This window comes from Clarias gariepinus, chromosome 11 (assembly GCF_024256425.1).
Source record: "Clarias gariepinus isolate MV-2021 ecotype Netherlands chromosome 11, CGAR_prim_01v2, whole genome shotgun sequence".
NCBI lineage: Eukaryota > Metazoa > Chordata > Actinopteri > Siluriformes > Clariidae > Clarias > Clarias gariepinus.
Genome location: NC_071110.1, coordinates 15577921 through 15598269, shown reverse-complemented (window position 1 = coordinate 15598269; position 20349 = coordinate 15577921).

The following is a 20349-nucleotide window of genomic DNA, read 5'->3' as shown; positions in this document are numbered from 1 at the left end:
CCCCAATCATCACCAGCCGTGCCTTATTCCGTCATGTCATGTGGGTATTATAAGATTTGTATTAAAAAATTCTAACTAAAAAGTGGCAGCTGGCACGCCTAAAAATAGATGCAGGTTATTTTTTTATAGTCTAAATAAAAACCCTCTGCTTTAATTTCCTAAAGTCTAATCAGCGCTCAACCGCACGCATAGTTTTCCCGAGCGCAATGAATTTTTTTGTGCTAAATAATAATTATGCACTATAATAATTCCTATTAATCCTGGGTTGTTGTTCTTTTAGTGTCACTATAGTGCTTTACAATGCCAGACAACATTCAAATACAAATTATCCACCCTCCCCAGGTGTGAATCGGCTGTTCTCACCTATACATTCAGAGAAACTGAAATGCACTTCTCCCCACTTTAAAAACCTCTTGAATCTGAGGCTGACTTTTAGTGATTTAAATTTGTGTAATTTTAATCTTCTGGATTTTAGATTCTAACAAGTTAACATTGTTGCCTTTTTAATCCTTGAAATGGAATAACTTGAGATTTTCCTTATAATAGCGTAAATTGCATTGTGTAAATTGCATCTTCTTTGGTATTTTTATTTAAAAAAACGGGTATGGGGGCTAACTTGTTTTATTAATCCTTGTGCCTGGTTTAGGTTTGGTATTTAGTGCGCATCTGTTATATTACAACCAAATACCTTTTATTGGGGGTTAAGTGACTGATGTGCCTAACATTTTTCAGCTGAGCCTTTGTTTCACTGAATAATCAACCACCGCGACACCTCTCTCTCTCTCTCTCTCTCTCACACACACACACACACACACAGAGCCGACCAAATCATTAGCACCTCCTTCCCCCAGCACAGCCATTTACTTTCTATCCATTTACTTACATCTGAACTGAGTCGTTTGGGTAACATGGGTCGAACCCCTTACAAATCATAACAGCATAATGCATTTCATTCTTATAATAACGCAAAAACACAAGCGGGGCTGAATGACCGACATCTGCTGACGCAGTAGAACGTCCTAACACTGTTTTAATTTTATGGTAATTTATTTCAGTTAATAAATCCACTATAAATTTAAAGAACACAAAAAATAAGATGACACAAATCCCTACACGCTTCTTTTCTAATTACAAGTGATAAAATCAAAAGGCTCACTGTGTTAACATTTATTGTGCTAAAATTTGATCCTAATAAGATTTGATTTAATTTGCAATTTTGAACAGTGGCAGCTGGAACACCTAAAACAGATGCAGGATTATTTTTTTATAATCTAAATAAAAATGCTTTTTTAAACGTGGGCTATTGTTATTTACATCAATATTTGTTAATTTAATTTAAATGGGGTTTGGTCTCCGGAATGTTGAGCATCATGATCCTCTTCTTTACTTTCCTACGTAGAATCAGCGCTTAATCGCACGCATACAGTTCTGTAAATTCGTTTAATGTTTAATAGTAAATAATGACCCCCGTTGCGCTGTACCACCGCTCGAAAAACCTTATGAAATACAAGTTAAAGACAATTATGATGATCTGCCTCGGCTTGCGTCTGTGATAGGCGTGCGCCCAAATCTACTATCGCTACTCGCTCACTCCGTAGGCTCCCTGAATAGGCAGCAAAGGGACGGAGCCGCCTATTCGTACCGGCTGGCGATAATTAAGGTTAATATGATCTCGGGCTTGCTCCACATTATAAAAGCAAGGCGCGGAGTTTTGTCTGAGGTCTGGGAAGTACGTGATGTGATGGAGAATATGAAAGAAGCATGTTAGTGGGGCGATGTGACGCGCGCCGGGGACTTTAAACAAGGACACTAGAATCCCGCCCTTTGATCTCCGCGCTGAGGACAGCGCGAGAAAGAGCTGCGCGAGCTCCCACGGCATCTTCACTCCCGCACCGTGCCCGCCCTCGCAGCCCCGCTGCCGAGGACTCGCGCCAGCCATCGACAGCGGGAGAAGCGCTGTCACTCCGCGCACCAACACTTATCGTCAGCTGTGTGCCCGCATGCCAGTGTGGCACAGCCCCCGGAACTGCACATGCACAACCTTTATCCCATTCTTTCCATTCTTCCTCCTTCAACACTTTCCTTCCCCATTTTACCTAAATAAATTACCCTTTTCCCCTAAGACCTCGCCTCGTGTCCGTGCTTTATGGTGCCGCCCGTGCAACATGGGTCGAATCCGTTACAGATCATAACAGCATACTGCATTTCATTCTTATAATAACGCATAAAACACAAGCGGGGCTGAATGACCAACATCAGCTGATGCAGTAGAACGTCCTGACAATGTTATAATTTTATGGTCATTTATTTCAGTTAATAAATCTACTACAAATTTAAAGAACACAAGATATAAGACGACACAAAACCCTACACGCGTCTTTTCTAATTACACATGATAAAATCCAAAGGCTCACTGTATTAACATTTATTTTGTTTAAATTTGATCCTAATAAGATTACATTAGTACTGTAATTTTAGTTCTGTGATTATAAATTTGTTTAACTACAATGTTTTACTTGATTTTAGAAACCTACCTACGGTAGAACCTACATTCCATTAACCACTGTAATACCGTAGCCAAATTAACCAGAAATAAGACCACTGCAGAAATCTAACTAAGGTATAACAAAACATCGACTCTAGATATTTAGTCACCTGATCGAGTTCTGTGGGGTCAGACGGTGATCCTCTGGGAGATTAGTGATGAAGCTTTGTGTGCTAGTTGATATAAATCTATGTTTAATAAAGTAGCACGGCGCTGTGTGTACATTATCACTAACACACACTTTAATTGAGACAAGATAGTTATTTAAGATAACTTCAGACAGTGGAATTGTGAATGAATTTCCTATACTTAATCTGAAGAATATTATTAAATCTAAAGTGTGACCTGCTTTATAAGTGGGTCCTACTACACACTGATTTACTCCTACTGAGTCTAGTATGGACATAAATGCTGTTCTCAGAGGGTCCTCTGGATTCTAAAAATGAATATTAAAATCTCCAAATTGAGAGAAAATCTGCAAATTCACAAAGAAATTCAGAGTACGGCTCCAAAGGTCTGTAAATGATAATTAGCGGGATCAACTGAGCAGACTTAATATTTGTAGCTACACTTTTTATGTTACTATAGAGAACTTCAAATGAATTAAATTTGTGTCCGTGTTTTTGTATAATAGTCAAATTATCATTGTAAATAACTGTGACGCCTCCTCCTCTACTAGTTAACTGAGGCTGGTGTATGTAGCTGTATCCAGGAGGACTAGCTCCATTTAAAGCTACATACAAGTTCTCTTTAATCCAGGTTCCTGTTAAACAGAGTATATCAAACTCCTTATCCGTGATAGTTTCATTAAAAATAAATGCTTTTGATGCAAGAGCTCAATGAGAATATTTAACAGTCCTAGTTTCAGATCATAGTTTGATCAGAGTTTGTGGTATCTATGTTAATTAAATTACTAAAACAGACTTTCTGAATCTTTCTTTATATTTTCTAAGATCGGGGAACAGACACAGTCTCAATATGATGAACCTATGCAGCTAGCAGACGGCTAGCCTGTCTGTCTGCTCCCTGGCCTGGGCTCTGGATTGTCACCGATTAACTTGGTCTCTTCTGACACTATGAGCTATACTACAGGAAATGAGAGCAGCACCTTCCCGAGTGGGATGGACATCGTCCCGCCCTAACAGGCCAGCTTTGCCCTTGAAGGTACTCTAATTACTCCATAACATGCTATGGGCTATGTCGCCACGTCTCATTGGGATGGGAAAGGAACATGGCCTTCGCTAGTTTAAACACCTCTGTAAAGTTACCCTTGCCAAACTCTGACTGACGAAGGCGTATATCATTAGCTTCAGCATGTACCACTATCCACTAGCTGTCCCTAAGATTACCTGCTATGTCCGGTGCTCTGGCTCTCCAGATACACCTAACTGGCACCTAACAACTGCCGCCCCTAAAGGCCCAGCTAATTTCATGTGCCTCAGTATAGAGTGTCTGTACATGCATGTTATTCACAAGTTCTGATGCGTGTCTTTTGTTACACAGTGTCACTGACGACTTCAGACATTTCGTTGATTTCTTTGTCTCTTGTTTATTTTCAACATCAAAAACAACGGTTGCTACAGTTTCTTGCATAAATCCACTGTAGTCACGACAAGTCGCTTGCTGTGTTCTGTAGCTTCGATAGATTACAGTTACAACAACTTATTTTACTGTATTCCTTTTAGCTTACTGTCTCACGGTCAAAAGCTTGTGTGCTCCACACCTTTCTGTATCCTTCCGTGTCTTAACAACAACCAACAACTAACGTGCGTGATAGACATGAAACTGCATAACTGTGGAATAATGTCATAGAACAACTCATGAAATGATGTCACAATACAAATTATAAGTATGATACTTAATGCTTAATGCTTAACTAATAACCTGAAATAAGATAAACATAACAACAAATCACAAGAATGAAATATGGCCCTTACAGTGTCCTATAATTAGAGCTCTTTCATGTTTCTCAGTGGGTGCATCACTGGGAAGAGCAAACCTGTTGGACACGTGAAGTGCAGAAGAGGTGTGCTCCGGTGGGCTAGCCTTAGCGTTAGATTTGGCTGAACGAGTAGGCTGCCAAGTCATCACCCACTCGCCCTGCTGTAAGGTCTCTAATGCCAGGGGCTTGTTTATTTCTGCCTGCGGCACCCAACCGTTCCACTATCGGAATAACGCTGCTCTTGCTGCTCTCTAACCCTCTCTAAAGTCTGGATGCGCTCCTCCAATGCTGATATCTACTCTGTCAGAGTGCTCACTATCACACACCTATCACAAATGATGTTATCGCTAACGATGGAGGAAGAGTGTCTATTCAACCTGCACTTCACACTCTAAACAAGCTGAATATTGTCCATTATAGCGTACCTAAGCCGGAGTTTAGTAGTTTGGAGCTGAATTCCGTTTCTTGTTCCTAGATAAAGGAACTTACGCGTTCTCCAAAAAGTGAAAAAAAAATTGAAAAAAGGCGAAGCCCAATGGTATGAAAACGTAAAAACTAGTTAAAAAGGCTATATAATTTAAACGCTAATACAAATGTGGCAACTTTCGCTGCAACGATACAAAAACAGGAAGCTACGTCACCATTTGAATGTGGATCCAAAATCAATCTACAAAATCTATGTGAGAAACCATCAGAGGTGTGGACTCAAGTCATGTGACTTGAACTCGAGTCAGACTCGAGTCATGAATTTGATGACTTTAGACTCGACTTGACAAAATATAACAAGACTTGCAACTCGACTTGGACTTTAACATAAATAACTCGTGACTTTCACTTCGACTTGCGGCAATTCACTTGAAAAGACTTGCTACTTTCCATAAAAAGCCCAAACACGGACCACTCTATATCTGTTTATGTGTCTGTCCGCGTGTGTGTGACAGAGAGCACGCGCGCATTCGGCACGACATCCATAAAAGTACCATAGATTCTTTTGATTCGACAGCGTCCAATGTGACAACAACGTGAACGCGCCAGTTCGCGAAATGATACCGAAGGTGGTTTTGTTTGGCTATAAAAATTACGAGGTGGTCAACAAAAAAACAAATTGCAGTATGTAAAACATGCAGGTCGAATATTACAGACAGAGATGCCACAACTTCCAACTTTGTTCGACACTTGAGGTAAGTTTTGAATGAATGTCAAGACTACCTTATCAGCTAAGTAATTTACTAGCTGCATGCTTATGTCTTATGAGCTTAAGTCTCACATATTCTCACATTCAGTAAGAATGTGTTCACACTTAGTAAATTGGAGTCATGTGGAGTTGTACAGATGTGGTCATTAAGACTGCGCTTGTTTTCCCGCGGGATGCCTCAATTTAGCGCGCGGCGCGCTGCGACTTGCCGTAAGCAACATTCGGGAATTTAAATAAATGTGTTGTGCTTCACTGAATATCCGCCAGATGGCGCATGGAAGGACTTTATTTAAACGCCGGACCAAGTACTGTACAACGAAGAATTGTGTATAATTACTTAGTCTAAAACAGTATTGTTCCCAATGCTGAAGCAAACATGAATTTTATTTTGCTTTACAACAGATCTTTCATGATAAATGTGTGTATATGTGCTTCATATTTTTTTCATAATGATGAAATGAGATGCCCAAATTCGTGCTTTAAAATTCTTAATAAGTTTCTTATATATTTTTTGTAATGTTTTAACAGGGACAAAACAGTGAAAGACATGGCAATGTCTCGGTTTACATGGTGTTGAAATTAATTTAATTTCCTGATAGTAGGCTATCTGATAGTCTTAACTATCAAATGTCCTGATTCGTGAATATGCCAACATATCTTATTTAAAACGTAAAAAATGTGTCGACATCATCAGAAGACATAAATGAACTATATATATTATACTTCTTCTGGCTTTTTATAATAATCATCATATTTGCTGTTTGTGTCCAGCATTAAATAATTATTTCATACATTATTTAACCACGGCTGGAAATAATAGCTCGAATGTGATGTGATTGTGAATTCATGACTGAAATAAAGCAGTTTGTCTTTTGTAAAGTACTTTCACTTTACAAAAGGCAGCGTTTTTATCAAAAGGTTGATAAACGTGTGTTGTACAGTATATACACCGCGACAGCGCGCTCAGTTACTCACTTCTCACCTTTCATGTAGGTCTGCTCGGACTAATTCGTTTTAAACCCCTCAAAACTGCGTGTATATACAGCTCAAAACCTCCATCAGTTATTAAAGATAGCATCTATTTAGAAAAAATGCCTTCAGGAAATCTCCCGGCGCTCTGAGCATAACACCGGGCCAACTCATGTCCGAAAGAATTTATAAACGGTTTCTAAACGTGGGCTATTGTTTTTTTTTTTTACTTATAGTATTTGTTAATTTAATTTAAATGAGGTTTGGGCTCAGGACTTTAATTCTGCATTGTGATTCTCCTCTTTAATTTACTCCATAGTTTTAATCAGCGCTCAGCCGCATGCATGGAGTTTTCCAGAGCGCACCGGCAGAAGTAGACTAATGATTATGAACGCGTCGGGAAAACAGCAAGCAGACTGACTCTGACCATTTAAAAAAAAATGTTTGCGTTCATTTTCTGACGCGCTCAAGTTCACCAAAAACAATACAGAACAGCGCACCTTATTTGCTTTCAAACATTTATAAAATCACGTTTTTTCGTTATTGTGAGTGCGCTTAAATAAAAGTTGAGTCTTATAAAGGCATGTAGTCTTATATAGTTTTATTATATAGTTTTTGCACAATAATCAGAGAGTTTTTTTTCAGCCTGTCACGGCGTGCGCCCAAATCAATATCGCTCCTCGCTCACTAGTTAGGCGGCCTCTCCTTCAGATATGCGAAGAAGCGGGGCTGCGGAATTAAGCACGAATAGTGAAGAAGAGCTCTCCTTGCTAATGATCCCGGGTTCATCCGCGCTATAAAATACTCGGGGTTTATTGGTTTACAGTGGATTTTACTATGCGGTGTGAGTGAGACGCGAGCACACAACGCGGAAGTGCGGCATGCAAACGGGGCAATTGGAACGCGCCCCAAGGACTTCAAAGAAGAGCAAGCGCAAGTGGACGGAGGCAGGAGCTGCTGTCCGCGGATGGCCGTCGTACTCGTATTTTATAGCGCAGGGTGCAAACCCGGGATCATTGGCATGGATGTCCAGCTCTGTACCAGCATGTCATGTGGGCATTATAGATAGACTAAAAAGTGGCAGCTGGCACGCCTAAAAATAGACGCAGGTAAAAAAATTTATAGTCTAAATTAAAATCCTCCTCTTTAGTGCCTCCTATTCCTATTAATCCTATTGTTCTTTTAGTGTCACTGCGTGTGCTTACAATGCCAGACAACATTCAAATGCAAATTATTCACTCTCCCCAAGTGTGAATCAGCTGTTCTCACCTATACATATTAACCTATACGTTCTCACCTAAAGTGTTTAGGTGAAATTCCACCTATACAAGTGTGACAAATATGCAATAAGTGTGGGCAAATACTTTTTCATGGCACTTCACGTGTAGTCAGATTGTTCCACTGGGCTGAAACTGTAGCAGGTGGAGTTATAGCACTTTTCAAATCACACTTACTATACACTGATATGAATAACTTTGAATGATGAATGCTACGTTAATATGATCTCGGGCTTGCTCCACATTATAAAAGCAAAGCGCGGAGATGGAGAGTACGTCATGTGGTGGAAAATAGGCAGTGGGCGAGACTCCCTCCCGCCCCACCCCCGTCAGCGCCACTTCTAACCAACCAAACCCCCTGTCTGAAGTCTGCTCGGTCTTGTTAATTTGTTTTAAAACCCCCAATTCTGTGAATTCCACCAGCAGCGAAACCGGTTTGATGACGTCACACCTGTTGTAATGGTGAGATGGGGGATTACAGTAACTGTGGGTGCGCTTCACCTCGGAGTGCGCTGTCGCGTTGTATTCAATGAATAGACTAAAACTAGATCATGTTTGCTTCAGCATTGAAAACAACATTGTAATAAATTAACTTTATTAAAGATTATACACTTTTGTATTCTTTGTCCACACACGTGGGCAATTTTTAGATATTGATCCTTTCTCGATGCAGCGAATTTTCTGAGCAAATTAATAATAATTTCCATGAATGAAAAGGAGGAAGAAGAAAAGGTTACGCGGAAATAAGAAAAAGCTTTAGAGGTAAATGCTGTGAAATGCTTCAAATGAACAGATTCTGCCTATAACAGGTCAGGGACAGTGACGCTGGATCCAGCAGCGCACCACATCCCACATCATAATACATGCTGATGATGACCAACACGTCTCCCCTGATCTACCAGAGCCAAGTAAAAAGAATGGCAGTCAAACAGAATAAAATTAGTAGCAGCATTTACTTGTGCTAGTTATTATGATGGTGGTCAATATTAATTGAAATAATGTTTCTCAGCATTATTTCGTGTTAATATTGACTACCATAATAATTAAAGAATTAAATAAAAAATATTGTCTTTATAGATTTATATGTTTGTCTTGATGTTCTTTTTTTTGTTTGTTTCTTTGACCCAATATATGTTCAGTGATACTTCAAATAACATGTTTAAATAGCATTGATTTCTGTATTGTGTTATATTTTTATACTAGTAACTGGTGTTAAAAATGTATCTCTACATTAATGAGCCAATGTATTATGGTGTGGGCTGCTGTGGGCCAGGAAGTCCAGAGCCACTTTTTGGTCCCAGTCCGCCCCTGTAATAACGAATAGAGAAAGCACAGTCAAAGCCCGGGGATTCTGTGTTCCGCGGGGGCCAGTCGTGAATAGCTGACACTCAGTGACAGCCAATGAAATTGAAGCATTTTTGCTGCTTTCCACGTGGTGTGGCGTTGCTTAAATAATATCCGTATAATATCCGTATATCCTATAAAATCGTCCAGACCCTGGTTCGAATCCCGCTCTGGGTGAAAATGTAATAAATGTGAATCCTTTGTTTTACACTTTTTGCTTATGATAATTATTAAAGTATAGCAACTGTGAGGTGAGTGCTAATGTGTTTCATAGCTTAAGCAAAAAAAAATTCTCAATTGCAAACATGCATTTAGTACTGAAGCATAAGTTGATAATGTAATGGCTATATCTATGGCATTTTAGCGAATAGCACCAGCATATTGAGCACTGGCTGGGAATCGAACCCGGGTCTCCCGCATGGCGGGCAAATCATCTACCACTGAGCCACCAGTACCTGTCTGCGTTTAAGCGCATAAATACTGTTATAGGCTAACGTCATACATCTTTGTAGTCCTTTTGCACACGCACGGGTGCGTTACAATAATAATAATAATAAATTCGGAGAACTACTACCAATAATAATAATAATTCTGAATGAAAATGATGAATAAATACATAACAGTTTGAGCTTGACACGTTTATGAGCTCTGTCGCTTGCTGTCAATGGGCGCCTAAGAGACATAACATTTTTCGGCTTCAGTAGACACACAATACTTTAGACTGAAACACGACTGCCCCCTACAGGTATTGAAGGGCATTTTCACAGCTTGCCGCGCGCACTCGCGGCAAGTCGTGGGATCCCTTTTCCGAAAACGTGCGTTTTTAAAGGCCAGATCTGTAGCTGATGCAGTCTGCAGAGTTTGTGCTATCCACTTTCTAAAACAATGCCAGCACAAGTCTGTCACAGTCAGGCCAGACTCCGAACTCAATCTGACACAGCGCCAGAGTACTAATCACAACCACCTGTCATTAATCAGCACGAAGACATAAAGACCACACACCACGCTTCAGTCAACGTCCGGGCTCATACCCTTGAGTGTGGATTCACCTACAGACTTCCAAGTAAAAAGATTAAAGACTTACCTGATTACTTACCTGTACCTCTGCTTTCAGAAGCTTTCCAGTCACTGTCCCTGAGCGTGGAGCTCCATGTCGCTGTGGTGTGTGGGTTTTAGCTGGATCTTGTCAGCTCCAGGTTTAAATCATTATCATTCAATGTTCTTTCATGAAAGAAGGAGAAGATAGGATTACCAGTTGGTTTTCATGTTTCCCGAGTTTACTGTTTAAGCTAACCTAGCTTTACCGGCTGACAAGCTAAAGACTCATATCCTGCCGTGAATTACATTTAAATAAATAAAACCTACTCATCTTGATACTTACCTTTGTGTGGAGTCCATTTTTGTTACAGAAGCCCGGACCTTACCTACGCTACAAGAGAGCGAAACAGATTCTTTATGGGAGCTGGTGAACCTACTTCCTCTATGCCCTCAGTAACCAGTCTTATGGCACGACCAGCGCCCTTCTTCGGCAAGGAGAGGAATTGCAAGAGGTTTTTGCTACAGTGCTCACCTTTGCCCTGCAACCCTCCTTATATCCGACAGATAAGTCAAAAATTGCATATATTATTTCCCTCTTATCTGGACAGGCTCTACAGTGGGCGGAGGCAATCTGGTAACATGGGGGACCAAAAACCAAATTGTACAATCTCTACATGGATAATTTAAAGGAGGTCTTTGAGCGATCTGATAGCGATGTGTCTGCGGGAGAACAACTTTACCATCTCACACAAGGTAACCTTTCTGTACAAGAGTATGCATTACAATTTCGCACTTTGGCAGCAACAAGTGGATGGAACGAGCAAGCTCTCCTAACCAAGGCTACCAGTAAAACCTCAACCATTACTGATCCAGACCACCTCCATTGAAAGCCCCGTTGAACAACAATCAGTGAGTATTCCTCCGCAGTACTCTTCCTTTTGGGACATCTTCTGCCCCAAAAGGGCCACCCAACTACCACCCCAGCGACCCTGGGATTGTGCCATCAACTTAATCCCAGGAGAACCGCTACCCTGTGGATGTATTTACCCATTGTCTCTCTCCGAACTGGAAGTCATGGAGAACTACATCTCGGAGGCGACTCAACATGACTACATTCGCCCCTCAACTTAACCAGCCGCCACCAGCGTCTTCTTCGTGGCGAAAAGAGGAGGTGGATTACATCCCTGCATAGACTTCCGTACACCCAAGCCACGGTAAAGTTTCGATATCCCTTACGCCTCATTCCAGCAGCTCTCGAATGTCTCCGCGGTGCTAAACTTTTTACTAAACTGGATCTTGGGAGCACCTATAACCTGGTTCGAATACGAAAGGGGGAGGAATGGAAAACAGCCTTTGTGACACCTACAGGTCACTATGAGTACCTTGTGATACCATATGGACTGGTCAATGCCCCTGCACTCTTTCAAAACTTCATGCATGAAATTCTCAGAGAATTCCTTCATCGATTTGTCATCGTATACATCAATGACATTCTAATATTCTCCAAGTCAGAAGTGCAACACCGCCATCATGTCCACCAGGTACTCCAACGTCTTAGAGAGTTTCAACTGTTTCTGAAAGCCGAGAAATATTCCTTCCATCAGTCATCAGTCCACTTTCTCGGCTACGTCATAGACCAGAGTGGAGTTAGGTTGGATGTAGCGACCATCACTACCTGGCCTCAACCTATTATAGTCAAGGAGTTACAGTGATTCTTAGGATTCGCCAACTTCTACAGAAGATTTATTAAGAGCTACAGCATCACCGCAGCTCTTTTGACTTCCCTCTTTCCCAGAAAATTCTAATCTTTAAAGTGGACTCCTTAAGCTATCGCCGCATTCCAACACTTAAAACAAACATTCATTTTTGCTCCCGTCCTCGTCCATCCCAACCCAGCACTTCCTTTTGTGGTAGGGAGGATGCATCAACCACCGGAGTGGGAGCCATTCTCTCCCAGCAGCAAGGCGAACCACCCGTATTCCGTCCATGTGCGTTCTTCCCACGAAAGTTTAATCCGACAGAGGTAAACTATGACATAGGAGACCGAGAATTACTCGCAATCAAAATGGCATTGGAGGAATAGAGACATTGGCTGGAGGGGGCAGCACAACCATTTCTAGTGCTCACTGACCACAAGAACTTAAAATATTTAAGGGAGTAAAATGACTAAATACACAACAATCAAGGTGGGCCATGTTCTTTACTCGGTTTGAAATTTAAGATCCCCTACCTACCGGGGATGAAGAACATCAAGGCAGATGCTTTCTCACGCCTGTATGCTCCCAATGAGTCCATGGAAGAACCCGTACCTGTACTCCCAAAAAAATTTTTTAACCCCATTCAGTGGGAACTTCCTCTCTTCCTATCAGAACCGGCTCCAGTACCTCCACCAGATTGTCCACCACTCCGCCGTTTTATTTCAGAAGAGGATTGCGATCCCCTCATCCACTCAGTACATGTCTCACTAGGCACAGGGCATCCAGGGATAGACAGAACTCTCTCGCTGCTACAAGAACGCTTCTGGTGGCCCAACATGGAACCAGATGTAAGAAGGTATGTCCAGGGATGTCGAGAATGTGCCATGGATGTCGACACTCACCTGCCATGGTCACACCTAGGAGTAGACTTCCTCACGGATCTGCCCGAATCTGAGGGGCATACCTGTGTGCTGGTGGTAGTAGACAGATTCTCTAAAGGATACCGCCTGATCTCCCTCAGAGACTTACCAACTGCCATGACAACCGCAGAACTACTATTTAACCGGGTCTTTCGTTATTATGGTATACCAGAGGACATTGTCTCTGACCGAAGACCCCAGTTTGTATCGCGAGTATGGCAAGCATTCTTTCGTCTTTTACGTGTGACCGTGAGTCTGTCGTCGGGATATTATCCCCAAACCAATGGGCAAACAGAAAGAAAGATTCAGGAAATTGGTCGCTTCCTTCGAACCTTCTGCCACAGCCACCAGAACTCCTGGAACCAGTTCCTGGGCTGGCTCAAGTTAGCCCAGAATTCCCTGCGTCAATCTACCACAGGTCTCACCCCCTTCCAGTGTATCTTAGGCTATCAACCTCCATTAATCCCCTGGAATGGGGAACCGTCAGATCTCCCAGCAGTAGATTTCTGGTTTCGGGAGAGCGAGAGAGTCTGGGAGGAAGCTCATCACCACCTGCACAGAGCTGTACGTAGGTGCAAGACCAATGCCGACCGACACAGATCCATCACTCCAATCTACCAACCTGGAGACAAGTATGGCTCTCAACTAGAAACATGCGCCTATGATAGCCCTGCAAAAAGCTTAGCCCCAGGTATGTCGGTCCCTTCGAGGTCTTGGAAAAACTCAATCCGGTAACATACAGGTTACAATTACCATCACATTTCAGAATTCATCCCACCTTCCATGTATCCCTGCTAAAACCTTACCGGAATCCTGTCATGCCTTCCACAGAGCCTGGCCCTGAAGAATAAGCGCCCTCTCCTCTGATCATTGTAGACGAAGGCACCATCTACCAAGTTCGAGACATCCTGAATTCATGACGCCGTGGTGGCCACCTAGAGTATCTCATAGACTGGGAAGGAAACGGTCCAGAAAAAAGATCCTGGTTGCCTCATGACGACATTCTTGACCCTACGATGTTGGAAGAATTTCATAACACTCACCCCGATCGTCCAGCACCCAGAGGACGAGGTACACCACGACGACGACAGAGTGGTCGACCCTCAGGAGCGGGCCGTGAAGGAGGGGGTAATGTCACAGTCAGGCCAGGCTCCGAACTCAATCTGACACAGCGCCCTCTATCACTAGAGTACTAATCACAACCACCTGTCATTAATCAGCACGAACACAAAGACCACACACCATGCTTTTGTCAACATCCAGGCTCGTACCCATGAGTGTGGACTCACCTACAGACTTCCAAGTAAGAAGATTAAAGACTTGCCTGATTACTTACAGTACCTGTACCTCTGCTTTCAGAAGCTCTCCAGTCACTGTCCCTGAGTGTGGAGCTCTGTGTCGCTGTGGTGTGTGGGTTTTAGCCGGATCTCATCAGCTCCAGGTTTGAATCACTATCGTTTTGTGTTCTTTCATGAAAGAAGGAGAAGAAAGGATTACAAGTTGGTTTTCATGTTTCCCGAGTTTACTGTTTAAGCTATACTAGCTTTACCGGCTGACAAGCTAAAGACTTATATTCTGCCGTGAATTACGTTTAAATAATAAAACCTACTCATCTTTATACTTACCTTTGTGTGGTGTCCATCTTTGTTACAAAGTCTTAATATCTTTGTTGTCCAATAAAAACTTGCATTTCAACTTTTCAAATTTTCACTTTTTACTATAAATGGAATGTGCACATCTGCTATTTATTGTCAGCACTAGGCATCTTAATAAGAAATGAATGATACATTATTATGTCTTATTTAATTACCACAGAGGTCCCTTCTGCTTGAAAAAAAAAGTTCAACAACAGAAATAAATAATTAACAATACATTAACATTTAGATGCTTTTCTTATGTTAAAAGTGTTTTTATTTTCAATTAAAATATCATGTATAGCAATCCTTTTTTTTCTGTCCAGGGAACTTTAAAAAAAAACCTGCTTAAAGGCTATTAAGACCTGCATTACTCGTATACAGTGTTAAATGACGTCACTTTTTAAAGAAAATTACATTACAAAATTACTGTCATTAAAAGTAAACAGTTAGGTCAATTCAATTTTATTTGTATAGCGCTTTTAACAATTGACATTGTCGCAAAGCAGCTTTACACAATCAAAATAATTATTTAAGTTTGTATGAGATGTGTGTGGATGTGTATAAATCAAAATGATAAGACTGCTCCTGATGAGCAAGCCGAGGAGGACGGCGATAATGGTACACTCAAAAAAATAACTCGTTAAATGAACATAACTAAATTATGGAAAGAATTTCCACCTGATTTAATGGCTTTCTTTCAGCATTAAGCAATTTTGTTGGCCGAACTTAATGTTTTTAGGTTCAGTCAAATTATTTTTATTAGGTTAATTTACCTTATTGCCCAATAGGGCACTGGTGGCTCAGTGGTAGGTGTTTCGCTTACCATGCGGAAGGCCCGGGTTCAATTTCCCATCCTGTGCCCAAACCCCAGCCACTGGATGCAATGCCGGTCCCAAGCCCGGATAAAATGGAAGGGTTGCGTCAGAAAGGGCATCCAGCATAAAACCTGTGCCAAGTTGTAGTGCGGACTATAGATATTCAATTAAAATTCATGATACTTAATTTAGCAAAGGAACAATATTTATACTTTGTTCCTATCGCTTCACAACTCATGAGAACAGACCGAAAACAGAACCGAACCGCAGATTAAGCACGTGCATATAACCGTCAGTATTTTAAGTGTGATTAATAATACAAGAAATAGCTAAAACCAAAATAACGTGAAAACGCTAAACAGCAGGTGACATTTATGGTTAGTATTTCGTTTTTATTTAGAAAGATGGGAATGAATTCCTGCTTACATTTTCCACACGACCGCCAAACATTTGTCTCCTCAACACACTGTGTTCTTTTTGCGCGATATCTTCTCTCGATGTTTGATCTGATATTTCTGGTTTTCATAGTTTCATCTCTTTGGTTTATCTCAACATGATTGAATCTAATACATGTTAAGTTGTTGAATTTCATGCAAATACAACATAAATCTATTAATCTTCATCTTGGAAACATTCAATTGTTATGTACAAAACACATATTACATTTTAGTACATGTAACAGATAGCCATTTTCATTTTGGATGGGTAATAGAAAGAAACCTTGAGAGGAACCAGACTCAACAGGGAACTCATCCACATTTGGGTGAAACAGATAGCAGGGATTAATCTGCATCATACTGTATGAAACTGGAAGGTTAGTATAACAGGATATGTGTTTAAGTTCAAATTGAGTCCAGTTTGTTATTGGAGGCTTAGGTAGACTGTAGGAAACTCCCGTCCGGAACTATCGAGCAAATGAAGTCACAAGTCCTCAGAGAAGAGCTGTCTACATCAGCCGAGGACAGGACTGTCTTAGTTAAAAAGTGGAACTGTCCCTAGCCACCACACGCATCATCCCAAGCAAACCACACGGGACATCCATGTGACTAGTTCTCCAACCAAAAGCAGGACACCAGGATGAGTCCTACAAAGGTAACACAGGGAAGAGAGAGAGGGAGGGGAGAAGATGAGAGAGCAGAAGAAAAGGAGAGATGGCAGTTAGTTATGGTCACAGTCAAACAATGTATAATGGGAATGTATAAGTCCATCCAAGTTTCTTTATTGACCTTTCAATGGTGCGAATTAATCATTTCAATTGCAGTCAGATCTGAAGCTCATTTTTAATCTGTTTAGCAGACCATTTATCATCCTCTTGCAGCATTTCTTCAATGCTTAAGTACAGCACTGTAAAAAAATACATTTTATTCAATGTCAGATGAATGTAAAATTTTAGATTTTATACAAAACAAATACTAACATACCCTACCTGGTCACTTTCAATGGAGTTGGTGTTTTAACTGCAGGAGGCCTGCATCGAGAATGACCATGTCGTCTTATTGTGTCGTTGGAGACAAAAACACCTGACTGTATCAAGAATGTCTTGATATTAGAGAAAAGATGTCCTGATATCCACAAAGACCTGATCTTGATGCTCATCTCAGAGGAAATCTTGGTCATATCGATATGGTCGATAGTGTGGCAGAAAGCCGTCAGAAAAAGTTATATGCTAGAATTTAAAGTTAAAAGTTAAAGAGACCATGCAGCATTTAAACTAACTGTGGAACAAGACCCACTCACTTTTTAAGACCAGTGATATTGGACTCACTCACTTTTACAGTCTCTAATTTAGCGCGTACTATACAGTATGTCTGTCAATCCAATCCATTCCATATATGGAATGTCCTAATAAATAGTATACAAACATCCAAATAAAAGGTTTAAATTTGAGCAGTGTAGTTTTCTTCACAATGTGTTTTTTATTTTATTTTTGTTAAATGGCTGAGATGTCAAAGCACCTGCACAATTATTTGAACTTAAATAAAGAAAACAGACAGGATCCACCATTCATTTCAATGAACTTGTTTGTGAGAGTGTCACAAAAAAGAGAAAAAAACTCATCATACAAACTACTACTTGTCTACAGTTTTTACTCTCTATTTTCGTTAATCTGTTACTTATTTGAGTTGAATATTTGGCCCATTTATTATTTTTAAACACTGTAGGCTGTGATTTTATTCACCATTGTGTTCCCTTTCAAAAGCTACACTCGATGCTGTGTAAAAACGCTATGGGAACATCTTTCTGTGTTGCCAGTTGTGAAACATGTGTGTATCAAACACGCCAAATTTTGGCATATATAACCTCGGTTAGGTGACATCATCTGATGAAGCGCACCTGCAGGTTATAAATAGGAGTGAACCGGAAACATTTCTTAGATCTTTTTGTCTTTAGGACCGTATTGTGATTGCGTGTGATGTGTGCAAGCGAATGTAAAAGTATTACCTCACCGATATAGTGGAGTTTGTTAGGAGATCCTACCTTCGCTCTTTCAGAGCATGATTTCTACATCGTTGTTTCGATTGTTTCGCGCGCGGCTGGCATTCTTTAAGCAGAACCGCGAGCCACGGTGCATTCCTGGGTTAAACAGTACAATCTGGCAGGCGTGCACGAGACGGGAATGCCCCTTTCTCTTGCGTTCTCGCCAAATCAGGAAGTTTTCCATTCACTTCTCAAGCGCGCCTCTGCGCTTCTTGTGAATGGATAGGAAACACACACAAAAAAAAGCTGTGGGAGACGGATTCCCCTCCTTTCTCTAGCACTCGCTGGATTGGGAAATTCATCCATCCGCTTCTCACTCGCGCCTTGTGCTTCTTGTGAAATAGGCACGATAGACATTTTCTCTCGCTTCCGCAGAGATGGAAATAGCCTCCAAGCACTTGAATTAGACGACAGGTTTCTGTCGGATGGCCGGGGGGCGGAGCCTCAATGATGCTCTCTCCCTTTCCATGATGGGTTAACCCTTTTATGGAGTAAGCTATTCATCCCGTGTTTTCGTGCCGTCGACTTATTTATTTATTTAAATATAGTTGATGTGGAAGTGCTGGGTTATATGATGATGCCCTATATAGAAGAGACGCTTTCAAGCTATCTCTCCTGGGACATCATCCTTCCTGAAAAGCCAACACTTTAGTCCAAGCGGTGTAGACTTTCATCTTTCCTTGAGGAAAAAGCTTTTTAGGCAGCAGATCAGGTTGTCTCTCCACTGCTCACCATGGCAGTTTTGCAGGCCTACCAGGGTGACCTGCTGAGAGACTAGAGCACATCGGCTGTTCTATGGCTGCGATGGTTTCCGCGGAGAGGCATTTGTGGCTGAATCTCAAGGGCATCAACGATAAGGATTGTGCATTCCTCCTTGATGCCTTTATCTCGCCTTCCAGCCTGTTTGGCGACACTGTTAACTCAGTCACCACTAGGTTTCGTGAGGCAAAGTTATATGAACAAGCCTTCGGAAATTCCTTCCCCGCTGTGCTTAAAAGTCGGGACTGTCGGCCACCAGTCTCGACCGGGTCTGACTACAGCGCGCCACGTTTCGCAATCTGCCTCAAAGAAGTCGGACTGGCATACTGTCTCCTTCACAAAAAAGTCCTAAGGCAACCGGAAAGGGTGCATCTGCTGACTTTAGAGTTACAGAAGTTGCTTCCCCTACCAGACAGAGAGTCAGGCTACTACAGTCGGTATTTCTTAGTTTCCAAGAGGAACACTGCGTCCAATTTTAGATTTTCACCGGCTGAACCGCTATCTAAAAATAAATAAGTATAGCTTCAAAATGTTGACTGTCAAAGTGATTGTTCTCAAATCCAACCAAGGTCACAACACAGGAGGTTCCTGAGGTTCGCTTTTGGGGGCTAAGCTTACCAGTACCAGGTCCTTCCATTTGGTCTAGCTCTCTACCCACACATAGATGACTGGCTGGCCCAGTCTCAGAAGCTAGCGAGATGTCGTCCTAGCTCATCTTTGTTCCTTAGGATTGAGACCCAGCGCCACGGAAAGCGTGTTCTTTCCTGAGATCTTTAGCTCTCATGGCAGCTGCATCCACGGTGATACCTTTGGGCCTTCTGCACATGAGAGCATCTCAGTTGTGGCTAAGAACCAGGGGATTTTACTCCAGGGCCAATCCCCAATAAGGGTTACGTGCCAGGAGCATCCCTTTCTATGTGGTTCTGGTTTCTGATTTTGGGTCCCACTCTAAGTCTGTCTTGTCGTCGCAAGATGCTAATGACACAGATTGGGGTCAATCTTAGATCTTAGAGAGGTCATCATTCTCGCATGGCACATCAATTGCCTCAAAATGATGGCTCTATTTCTGGCCCTAAAGCACTTCCTCCAGCAGTTGAGAGGCTACCAGGTCCTAGTGCGGGTGGACAACACTATGGTAGTCTCATTTATAAATCGCCAGGATGGACTGTGCTCGCGCCGCTTGAATAAGCTAGCGCACTAGGTTTTGCTTTGAGCACAGGACAAGTTCCTGTCACTCAGGGCGATTTACATTCTAGGGCATATAATGAGGGAGCAGATTTACTGTCCAGTCAAGCTCTGACACACGGGAAATGGAAACCATACCCCAAAGTAGTCAGTCTATCTGGAAGAGATTTCATGTAGCAGAGGTGGACCTCTTTGCCTTGCATGAAAAAGCAAATGTCCCCTTTACTACTCTCTGACTCTTCCAGCCGCCCCCCCATCCCACCCCCCCATAGCTCTGCTCCCGGGAGCCTTGGCAAGGGTTGTGAACAGGGTTTGCGCCTGTGACTGATAGTGCCCCGTTGGCCAACCAGACTGTGTTCTCGAGATCTAATATCTCTCCTGGACGGCTCACCGTAGGTGATTCCAGTGAAGAGGGATCTTTCGTCTCAGGCTCATAGGGCAATATTTCATCCCTGGCCCGAGGTCTGGAAACTTCACATTTGGCCCCTGATCGGGACCAATTAAGACATACTGGTCTTAATCAGCCAGTGTATTTGAAACTATTTTAA